The sequence below is a fragment of the Protobothrops mucrosquamatus genome, unplaced genomic scaffold, assembly GCF_001527695.2.
Source record: "Protobothrops mucrosquamatus isolate PMUCROS unplaced genomic scaffold, P.Mucros_1.0 scaffold_211, whole genome shotgun sequence".
NCBI classification, from domain to species: Eukaryota; Metazoa; Chordata; class Lepidosauria; order Squamata; family Viperidae; genus Protobothrops; species Protobothrops mucrosquamatus.
The window spans coordinates 700,226-710,297 of NW_015386287.1; positions in this window are offsets into that span (position 1 = coordinate 700,226).

A 10,072-nucleotide genomic window follows, 5' to 3' on the forward strand; every position below is an offset into this window, starting at 1 on the left:
GAGGAAAAGAGAGTAGATTCAAGATTCTACTTTGGCTCATTTCAAAGATCTCAGCTATGAGCTTGTCATGTGCTTACATGCTTATATGCATGAAGAACCTTGGTTCTCCTTCTTTAAATGCTCTATTTATACAGACGTTTCAACGATGCTGATGAGATCATCTTCAATAGTAACTTACCATCTTTTTAAAATGTTTTTGAAAGCTAGAACAATTTTACTAAGAAAAAGATGGAAAATGATAATACAGTACTATGATCATTTAATTCTAAAAACCATGGAACTTAAAATATGGCAAACTGGATAAATATCTGTGCTTGAAAAAGGTCATTTTTTTCTACAGTCAATGAAGAACAGTGGATAATATCTAGAATACATATGGAATATTAAGTTGACAAGTTAGAAAATTGCACCAGCACCAGTAAGTGCATACTCTAATCTTAGAGGAAAATGGAAAACCTTGGGCACTTAATAATTGATTGTGATGGTAATGATCTAAGGAGAAAGTGTATAATTGAGATGCCTTCCGACTCTTCATAAATGGACTATGAATTTGGAGGTATCTATCTATCTATCTATCTATCTATCTATCTATCTATCTATCTATCTATCTATCTATCTATCTATCTATCTATCTATCTATCTATCTATCTGCTTGCGTGCACATGTGCACACACACCAAACAATAATTGTACAATCCCCAGTTTTATCTTTTTTTAAAATCAGAAAGGTGGATTGCATGAAAACTGGCTGGCAGGATATGGAAAAAAGTCTGCTAGCTTTTGGAAACCTACTGTAGTATCTGCATGTACATTGAGATAATTATAGAACGTGGTTCAATGTGCACAGATGTTCTACTGAGGTGTGTGAATAAGATCTGATTCAATGCAAATGCTTAAATTATTTCAGAAGATATATTTGATTCAGACACCTAAATCAATTCAAATAGAACCTCCAATTGGAATGGACTCTATTAGGACCAATTCAGGCCTTAAAGTGCAACTGCACATGTGAAGAAAATACCCAATTAATGTGAATTGATTTAGATGTATTTTATTTATGCTCCTTCAATTCACTGAGTTAATCTGATGCTTTGAATCAGTATGGATTGATTCTCAAAGCACTGAGTATTTGCACAGGTCATTTCCCTCATAACTTACTTGAATCCCCTTTTGGTCAAAAGCTCAGTCTTTCATCAAGCCTTGACAATCTCGAGTCAGCTGATCCTGGGAACTCTTGCGTATTTCACTATTTGTCCAGTAAAATGTTTGAGACAAAACTAATCTGAAATTTTTCACTTTAAGCAATCTCCAACCGCATGGAAAGAAACAAAAAACCAGAATATCTACAAGAATGTAGTAACAGTCATTGCCATTACATTGTCATTATCTCTGAGTTAACTTCTTAGTTTGCTAGAGCCATAATCTGTTTTTTCCCCATATCACTAGTGAATATCACAAATAAAATATATTTGGGGATTTATGAGTATAATGGAAAGGAAAACTCAGTCTGTAAAATATAAATTTCAGAAAATTTGAGATAGGATAAATCCCATTTCTCTTTCTATACTCCTCTTGTAAAAACCTGACACAAGGACATGAGCTTTCCCAAGATTTACCCACTGCCTCAATTTGTAAGTTTCATAAGAAATACCAAAAGTTGAAATGGAAACCACAGACATGTCTTATTGTTAATTCTAAGATTCCATTTCATTCATCACAAACATTACCACTTTTCAAATGTTATTAAAATGCTGAAGAATGCAGAGATTTCTAGAAGCACAGGTTACCTTTGTACATAATTTATTTTTTTAATCTTCTTTGCTACATAAAATATATTGAATGGCTGAAAAATATGAATTTAAACCATATTAAATATATTTTTGCATGCATAAGCATTAGGTAAAGTTCCAAAGAGCAGAGCATTGCACTTATGTCAGAACAGTTTTCACAAGTAATTTAAAAATGTGTATAATCACTTAACAGTTTATTGAGTATGGGACATAGTCCCGCAGATTAACAATATCTCTATTCACAAATCATGCTGTTCCCAGTATGAGTCCCTAAGCATTCAACTCAAGCTGCTACAGTTTAATATTTCTCCCAGAGCTCAAATTTTATTTTATCCCATGCTGCCTAATTCACACACTAAACAATATTTTATTATTTAAATCACAAACAATTGGATTCATACAACAAATTAGACAGTCATAAACAAAGGAAATTCCTGGTGGTTGAATTTACACTAAGCCAAAAACCATACAAATTCACATAACAACATAAGGTAATGAAGCCAAGCTCAATGTGATCTCAATATCATGAGTTCACAGTAACTACAGGAATACTTCTTGAAAAAAAGGGAGAATGTGAAAGAGAAAAAAAAGCCTGCCCTTAAATGCCTTGCTCTCCGATAAAATGCAGATAAATATAGTAATAGGCATCAAAGAGAATGTTACATATAGATATAATCCTTAGTCTCTTGTCTGATGCATAAATGAGCCACGAGATTCGATTCATTTAATCACAAACAGAAGAATTCTCAAGGGAACCCAATCTCAGGGTTATTTCACACGAGATGTCTTTGCTGCAGTAGCAAAAAAAAGCCAGTCTTCCATAAGGTGGAATTATGAAGAACACATTTATATATGCATAGCTTCAGCCTATGACAATATTTCTGTATACCTGGCTATCACGGTCACATGCTTAGGGGTATTCCTAACAATGTGTGAAATTGCTCAACATTTAGTTGCAAAATGGTGAGATGTTTTATAATCAAATTTGTGCATGTATATCTGAAGCAGACCAGAGGCTGCATTACATATCTGTACAAGTATTGGGAGAGAGGTTCAAGGGCATTTTTTGTCATTCATACCTTTTGATTGATTTATTCCCATTCTTCTATAGATGTTATGCATTCAAATTGCCCAGAATCATATGATATTAAAAATGTTGTGTAAATATGATTATTTTGCAAAAAAAAATGCTGTTAATTGATATAAAACATTCACCACTCATTCCAAATAGAATTTTATGTAAAGGGAGAAATTTATGTAAAGAGAGAAATTTACTCTCTGTAATTAATATCAGTATTGCTAGGGATAGTAACTGAAACCCACAAATCAGCTTTAGTATAGCAATAGGTGTCTGAAGAATTTTCTTCTTCCTAAGATTGGCACAAGCAAGGCAGAAATGAACATACTTTGCCTGTATGCCTAGAAAAATAACAGGCAAGGATTTTTCCCCCTAGGAGCCAGTAAATGGCCACTTACATCAGGTTTAAGAATGGATACAACCCTGTCTGATACAAAGTAAGCAACTCTGTAAATATAATTCCTATAATTCCTAGGAAAAGCATTGTTGAGCATTTTTCATTGTCAGCATATCTTACACAAGGGGACAACAGTCTTCCTGAACAGAATGTATAATAAGCATTTGAATAGTTATACTGCACGGTATCTGAAGTCATAGGTGAGACTACAATACCTCTGTCTTTTTCTTTGATTGGATAAATTATTATAAACACTGTATGTAATGCCCCAAATATTCCTTATTTGCAAAATTGAGGTTTTGCACACTAGCATTAGAGGAAACTTCTAAACAATATTTAACCTTGAGTAATTCACTTTCTGTTTCATATTTTTTTGTGAAAGCCATAACAAGACTGAATAGTGAAAACATGTTATACAAAAAGATGTGTAATATTCTTGTGCAGTTCTCTCATCATATTAGAAAATGAAAGATGTGGGTTTTTTGCCTGCTTCTTTCCTTGGACTTCATAAGCCTAATAATACCCTAGCAAGCTACAAATTCTAGGCATAAATCTTATCTAGTGGTGGCAAAATGACACAGAAATCCTTGCACTTTAAGAAATCTTAGTTTACAGAGTTGGAAGGGATCTTGGAGGTCTTCTAGTCCAGCCCGCTGCTCAAGCAGGAGACATTATACCATTTCAGACAAATGGCTGTCCAATCTCTCCTTAAAAGCCTCCAGTGATGAAGCACCCACAACTTCTGAAGGCAAGCCATTCCACTGGTTAATTGTTCTCTCACTGTCAGAAAAATTTCTCCTTAGTTCTAGTTTGGATTACAAAACTTTATTGCCCACAGATGTTGATTTGTACCTGGTCTGTTATATTGCTGATTCCTTTTAGAGTTTAGACACATAGCAATACAGTTAGCTTGATCCTATATAATTATATTTGTCATGTCTTTAAACATAAAATCATTGAGGTTAGTAATGCTCACCTGTCTGCTTGGCACATAGTATCTTGAACTAAGGTATATTCAGCCTCTGCTTCAAGAACTCCAGCAACTGAGAGCTCACCAACCTTCTAAATAATTGATTCGGTTGCCAAACTACTTTTATTCTCATTAGTCCCCTCAATACATTTTATTCCTCCTTCACATCTGCATATGATTTGCCAAATTGAAAAGATATACAGCAGTGAAGAAAAGTGCATATGGTAATTTTCTTTTTTAGTTCTCAGAATAAATTATGTGATTACAAACAATCCATACGATTAAGACCATTGTGAGCTTTTGGAAATACCAAGTATAGCCATATTTTTTCAAATAGTTTGTCAAGAATTTCCAAGTCGGTCTCAAATTCTTGCTTTGCATTTTTTATGCAATGAGTGATCTAAAAATGAAATATAATACATATTGACTTTTTTTCCCTGTCAACTCAATGTGATACCAAAACTTTTGCTGCACTTTCTCTCACAAACCATAAAGAACTTGTTTTACTTGCAATAAAGACAAACTCGTCAATGGATGAACTTATTACAGAAAGCTCACTGTTCAATGAAATCATATTCATTTCACCATATTGTTAATTAAATTATGGCCCTATTACTCTAAATATTCAATAGCACAGAATTCAGATATTTTTATTCCTCTCATCCTTGTGGACAGTTTTCTAAGAAAACAGATATGCTTGTGCTTATGTATTCCTGTTGTTATTGTCTCCAGTACATGGTATGTTGTTTGGGTTTTTTTTTTCCTTTCTCTAATTTCCTTTCAGAAATTTATATCCTTCCATATTAGTTTCAAGGCAGTTATCAGAATAGATACATTAAGAAGCAATTTCAACAGAATCAAAATGGGACAAAATAAAATTCTGTGCATTAAGGAAGGGAAATTGTCTCTCAAGCCACTTCAATTCTGTCTTTAAAAAACCCCTCACCTAACAGTATGTTTCCTCCCTGAGCTATCTTAAAATAATCAGCAAAGCAGAATGCTTTGTGCTGTTATTTTATGTTGAAAATTGCTGCTAGAGGCCTGACTCTAATCTTTCATTTGGAAATTGTCCTCAAATTCTAAGAACATCAAACTTGGACAAGTACTGCAAGACCAAGCTTTGCTTTTATGGTTGTGTTTCTTTTCCTGACTTGTGATGATCTGCCTTCTGATCCTGGATTGCAAGTCAGCTTATCATTTGATCAGTTTTTCCACTTCTTTATCGTTTGCTATCATACCAAGTTTCTTTTTATATTATTTATAATATTCATTATAACATCCAAGCAACAACTTTCTCAATTTTATTTATGATTTGAGTTCTGCTTTGCTTTGCTCCTTGAAGAAGAATTCATAGTGGCTAATAAAATGTAAACAGCAAAACAACTAAAAATAAAATATAATGTAAAGCTTGTTCAGTGGATTTTAAAACACAAAATTATGAAAAGATTTCCATTTATATATTTTTAAAAATCATTTTGATACTGGCTGTGCTTCAGAAAGCTGTATTTATTTTACCAAAATCCACCCATTGTGAATATTACAATTGGCACTTGTCTTTATTGCTTCTTTTTAATGTTCGGTTTACTTGTCATTTTTGATCAAAATGAAGATATTAGATTTCTGTAGACCTTTGGATTAGTATTTAATTATAAATACTGTCTTAAGTGTTTATATTAATGCAAGAAATACTTTTAAGCAGAAGATGAATGTTTGTACCCATGTGAACCAAAGACCCTATTAAAATTACAGCACCTTAAAATTTAAATTGTACAGGGCTTCCTTCACTCCTTCATTTCCAAACGATCTCAAACTGTGTGATTGCCATATTTAAAGGTGGTAGAATTTGTACAGCCTGAATCTTAGTAAAATAGTGGATTGTATACAGGCACACTGTAAATCAGGTTAGGGCTAGGCTCTCATAATCCACAGAGTTAGCTATTTTGAATTCAATTGCTTTAGCTGGTTTAAATTTAAATCTAGATAATAACTCAACATATAAAAGCTAAGTAGTTTCAGCTTTGATGTTTGTGCCATTTAACTTCAACAGAGCAAAACAAAAGGAAACAAGATACTAGAAAAATCTAGCAAGAAAATAATATATGCAGCTCAGTTGTCCTAAAAATGCCATGTTTAGGTAGTTGCATGTAATCTCCAAACTTCTAAACAGCAGAGATTAATTTCATGCTATCAGAGAATCCTTAATATATTAACAAATCCAGCAATGAATCTCAACCCATTTTCAGATATTTGGAATTGGGAGGCAGAAGGATGGCTGATGGGAGAAGGGGTTTGTAGGGTGTGAGAAGGGCCCTAATATGTTGTGAACGAAGAGTGTTAAATAATAAAGTAATAAATCTTAAACTTAATTTGAAAAATCATGAGCTGTCTTAGTAAACTTATTCTATACTGAGAAAAATATTATATTCTCTGGATTTTTAATAGCTGCCTGCCAAGCGCAGACACTAAGAAAGACCCCCTTTAAGGCATTTTATGGATAAATAAATATTCTGTCCCAGTACGAGCCTTAAGATTGAACTTGATAGCGAGCCCAATTTCTGTCATCAGAAAAGAAGAAGGGGAATTATTTACATATATTCTCATCTAATCAAAACCCTTTCTGCAAACCTGAAAGGAAATTGTGGATAACCTGTAATTCTAAGATCACCACTGTTAGAAGAATAATTCTAACACCTTGAGAATTTCTGACTAGAAGGGCACCCTAATTTTCTTGCAGCTGCACATTAGATGGAAAGTAGACTGGTAATAGAGAACCAACAATTCTCAGGGAAGCTTGCACTATGTATTTTTTCCAATCTTTTAATTTGCTCTTCTGAAACTTACATCAAATAAACTTCTGAAGAATCCTTGCTTTTGTGGAAGATTGTTTAAAAACCACAGCCCAAGAACAAAGATGTCATGGGATTGAAGGTTTTCATCGAAAGGACAAAAGCAGCATTGCACCGTCGGGACACAAAGGACCAGTCTTTTCATAAGTGTGTGTAGCTTTCCAACATATGTGGAAGAAGGGCAGATCTTGCGTGACAACCAGACCACACTGCTTTTTGTCATTTGCCTCCAGCCCCAAGCACCAATAAATGGAAGCAAGGCCTTTGGGGTTTAAGTATATTAACACTGCAGATGATTTTTTTTGTGCTGTACATTGTCTTTGTGATGCATGACATATTCCTTCCTCCCCTGGCTGTCTTGAAATTCAGAGCACTTTAAGCAAACAAACAATAGTCATTGCTGTCTCTGGGGAGAGACTTAATTTTCCCCAAAAGACTATTGCCCTCTTAAATTCTGTCAAATTCTTGACCATTAGTAGCCTAAAATTGTGGTGAAATTTAAAAATATAGAAAAGTAGAGCCATATTCTCCAAAGAAAACCAGGGCCTTTTAGGGAATGAATTGCTGCTATTGTTGTTATTTACAGCAGGAATACAATTTGTATTTATCAACTATGTGTGTAAAATTTTAAAAACAACAGGCTTCTTCCTAGAATTTTTCTAAAATTCTCCATAAAAGTCTCTCTTTGTTGCGGGAGAGAAATCGGAGACCTTCACGAGCACAGAATGATTCCAGATTCAGAAAGGTTTTATTTTATTTATTCATCAAATTTGAATTCCACCCATCTCACTGTCAAGTGAGCATTTGTAGCCTGTTCATCCCAGTCTGGGTGATGATGGGCCTACTTCTCCAGAAAAATGATGAGACACTTTTTATAGTGCTGCTGGGAGAATAGAAAGGATAACTTGGTAAACTAAATTACAGAGGTCTAATTATTATTTATTTTTTCAATGACTGTGACCTTATGCACTGTGAATGCTTTTGTGATATGGGGTTCTTTGTACAGATCTATGTGTCATACTGAAAAACTGAAATGTGATAATTTATTAGACAATATTGGCATGAATATTGATTATTTTTATTGTGAGAAGAAGGGACAGAACCCAGTAGTTACTGTAAACAGAAGATTTATATTTAAAATAATAAACCTAGCAGTCAGTATTGCCAGGAGAAAGAAAAAGAGATACATACATACTTATGTACACCGTTAATAAAATGTATAAAAACAACAGAAAAGTGGTGTTAATTTTTTTTTGAAAAGTATACTCAGATGTTTAGAAGAAAAACACGTTATTGTTTAGTGTTGTCCCATATTCAGAAGCAATTTGCAACATTAATTTTTTCAAAAGCTGACATTATTTTGAGGAGAACATTTTCATCACAACCTACATCATCATCATCATCATCATAGCTAGGAATTATCAGAACTATAGTCTACTTCTTCTAAATGGCCTTAGGCTGGAAAAGGTCAAGGTAATCATGAGAGCAAATCCAAGGGGAACCTTTATACTGTAGAGAGGACCAATCTTAACTTTTGCTAATTACTTCAGTAAAGTCAAGGCTGCTTTAAGGAATCAAAGGATGCAATGCAGCACCAGAATTAAAAGAGTCCACACTATCATGTTAGATTAATACTGTAAATGAATGCCTGTAAAACGAGATCTTAAAGTTATGAGATAGTTATTCAAAAGTTACAGAATCTGAACTAAAAAAATGAATGCTGCAAAATTTGCCTTGCAATACAATGCTGCTTTGGAGAATGACCACCTTAGTCTGATTTATCTGTGCTAGCCTGTGAGTATATCTTCCTGATATATACCCTTGATCGCGTCAACCCATTAGAAAGCACAAGAGCTGCATTGAATAAAGGATAACCCTGCCAGTCAAAAACCCCACCTTTGTCAGCTTCGCCTCTGAGTTTGGAAGAAAATCACTGATCTCCACACACAGAAGTCCTAGTTCAGCTTCTCAGCTGGATTTGGCAAAGACTTATGACCCAGCTGGATTAAGATCTTTATGGCAGATAAGAATGAATCCTCACTCATGATCCATTACAGTACAAATATATCAGAGGACTTTACACAAACACATACACACAAGACTTAAAACACAGAGCATCTTCCACTCACCATTCTGAACTAATGAATTCTTGATAGACAACTGAGCCTGGCAGAGAATTGGCATGCAGCAGAATGAAGACAGATTGGTCCTGGCTGCATGCCTCTGTCCATTCTTAACTACTAGTTCAGTGGTGGCGAACCTATGGCACGGGTGCCACGGGCGGCACTCAGAGCCCTCTCTGTGGGCACGCGCGCCATCATCCCAGTCCTAGGCCTTCAGCTGGGTTTTATAAAACCTTTTCGCTTTAGCCTCCGCCGTGTGCAAAAAAAAAAAAGTTCAATTAATCAGTCAATTTCAACTTCTCGAGGGAAAAAAAAGATCTTGCGAAGTTGGAATTGATTGATTGAACTTTTTAGTCCCACCCAGTCTGCCGTTACCACCGCAGTCATGCCCACCCAATGGACCACGCCCACCCAATGGGCCACACCTACCCTGCACTCGATGATGCATGTGGGTTTTGGATTGCAGTTTGGGCACTCAGTCTCTGAAAGGTTCGCCATCACTGTACTAGTTGCTTCTCTTTACCTTCCAAGATAAAGCTTCTCTGGGGAGAAGTGAAATGGGAGAACCTGCTCTTTGTCAAAACCAAAGGAAGCTGAAATTAAAAGAAAGGAAAATCAGGTGAATATTAGAAGGAATTCCATGATGGCAAGAGCTCTGTTATGCTGAAGAAGATGTTCACCAATAACATTTTTTTTAAAAAATGATCATTGTATTAAGCCGCAAACAAACAAATATATAGTTTAACAACATTTGCAGAATAGACCATCAAATTGTTTTTCCTCAATATTTCTTGGGACTTTGAATTAAAATCTGAGAGTCTCTGGGTGGGTACCATACAGAACCAGGTGGCCTCATTAAAGTGCATTCC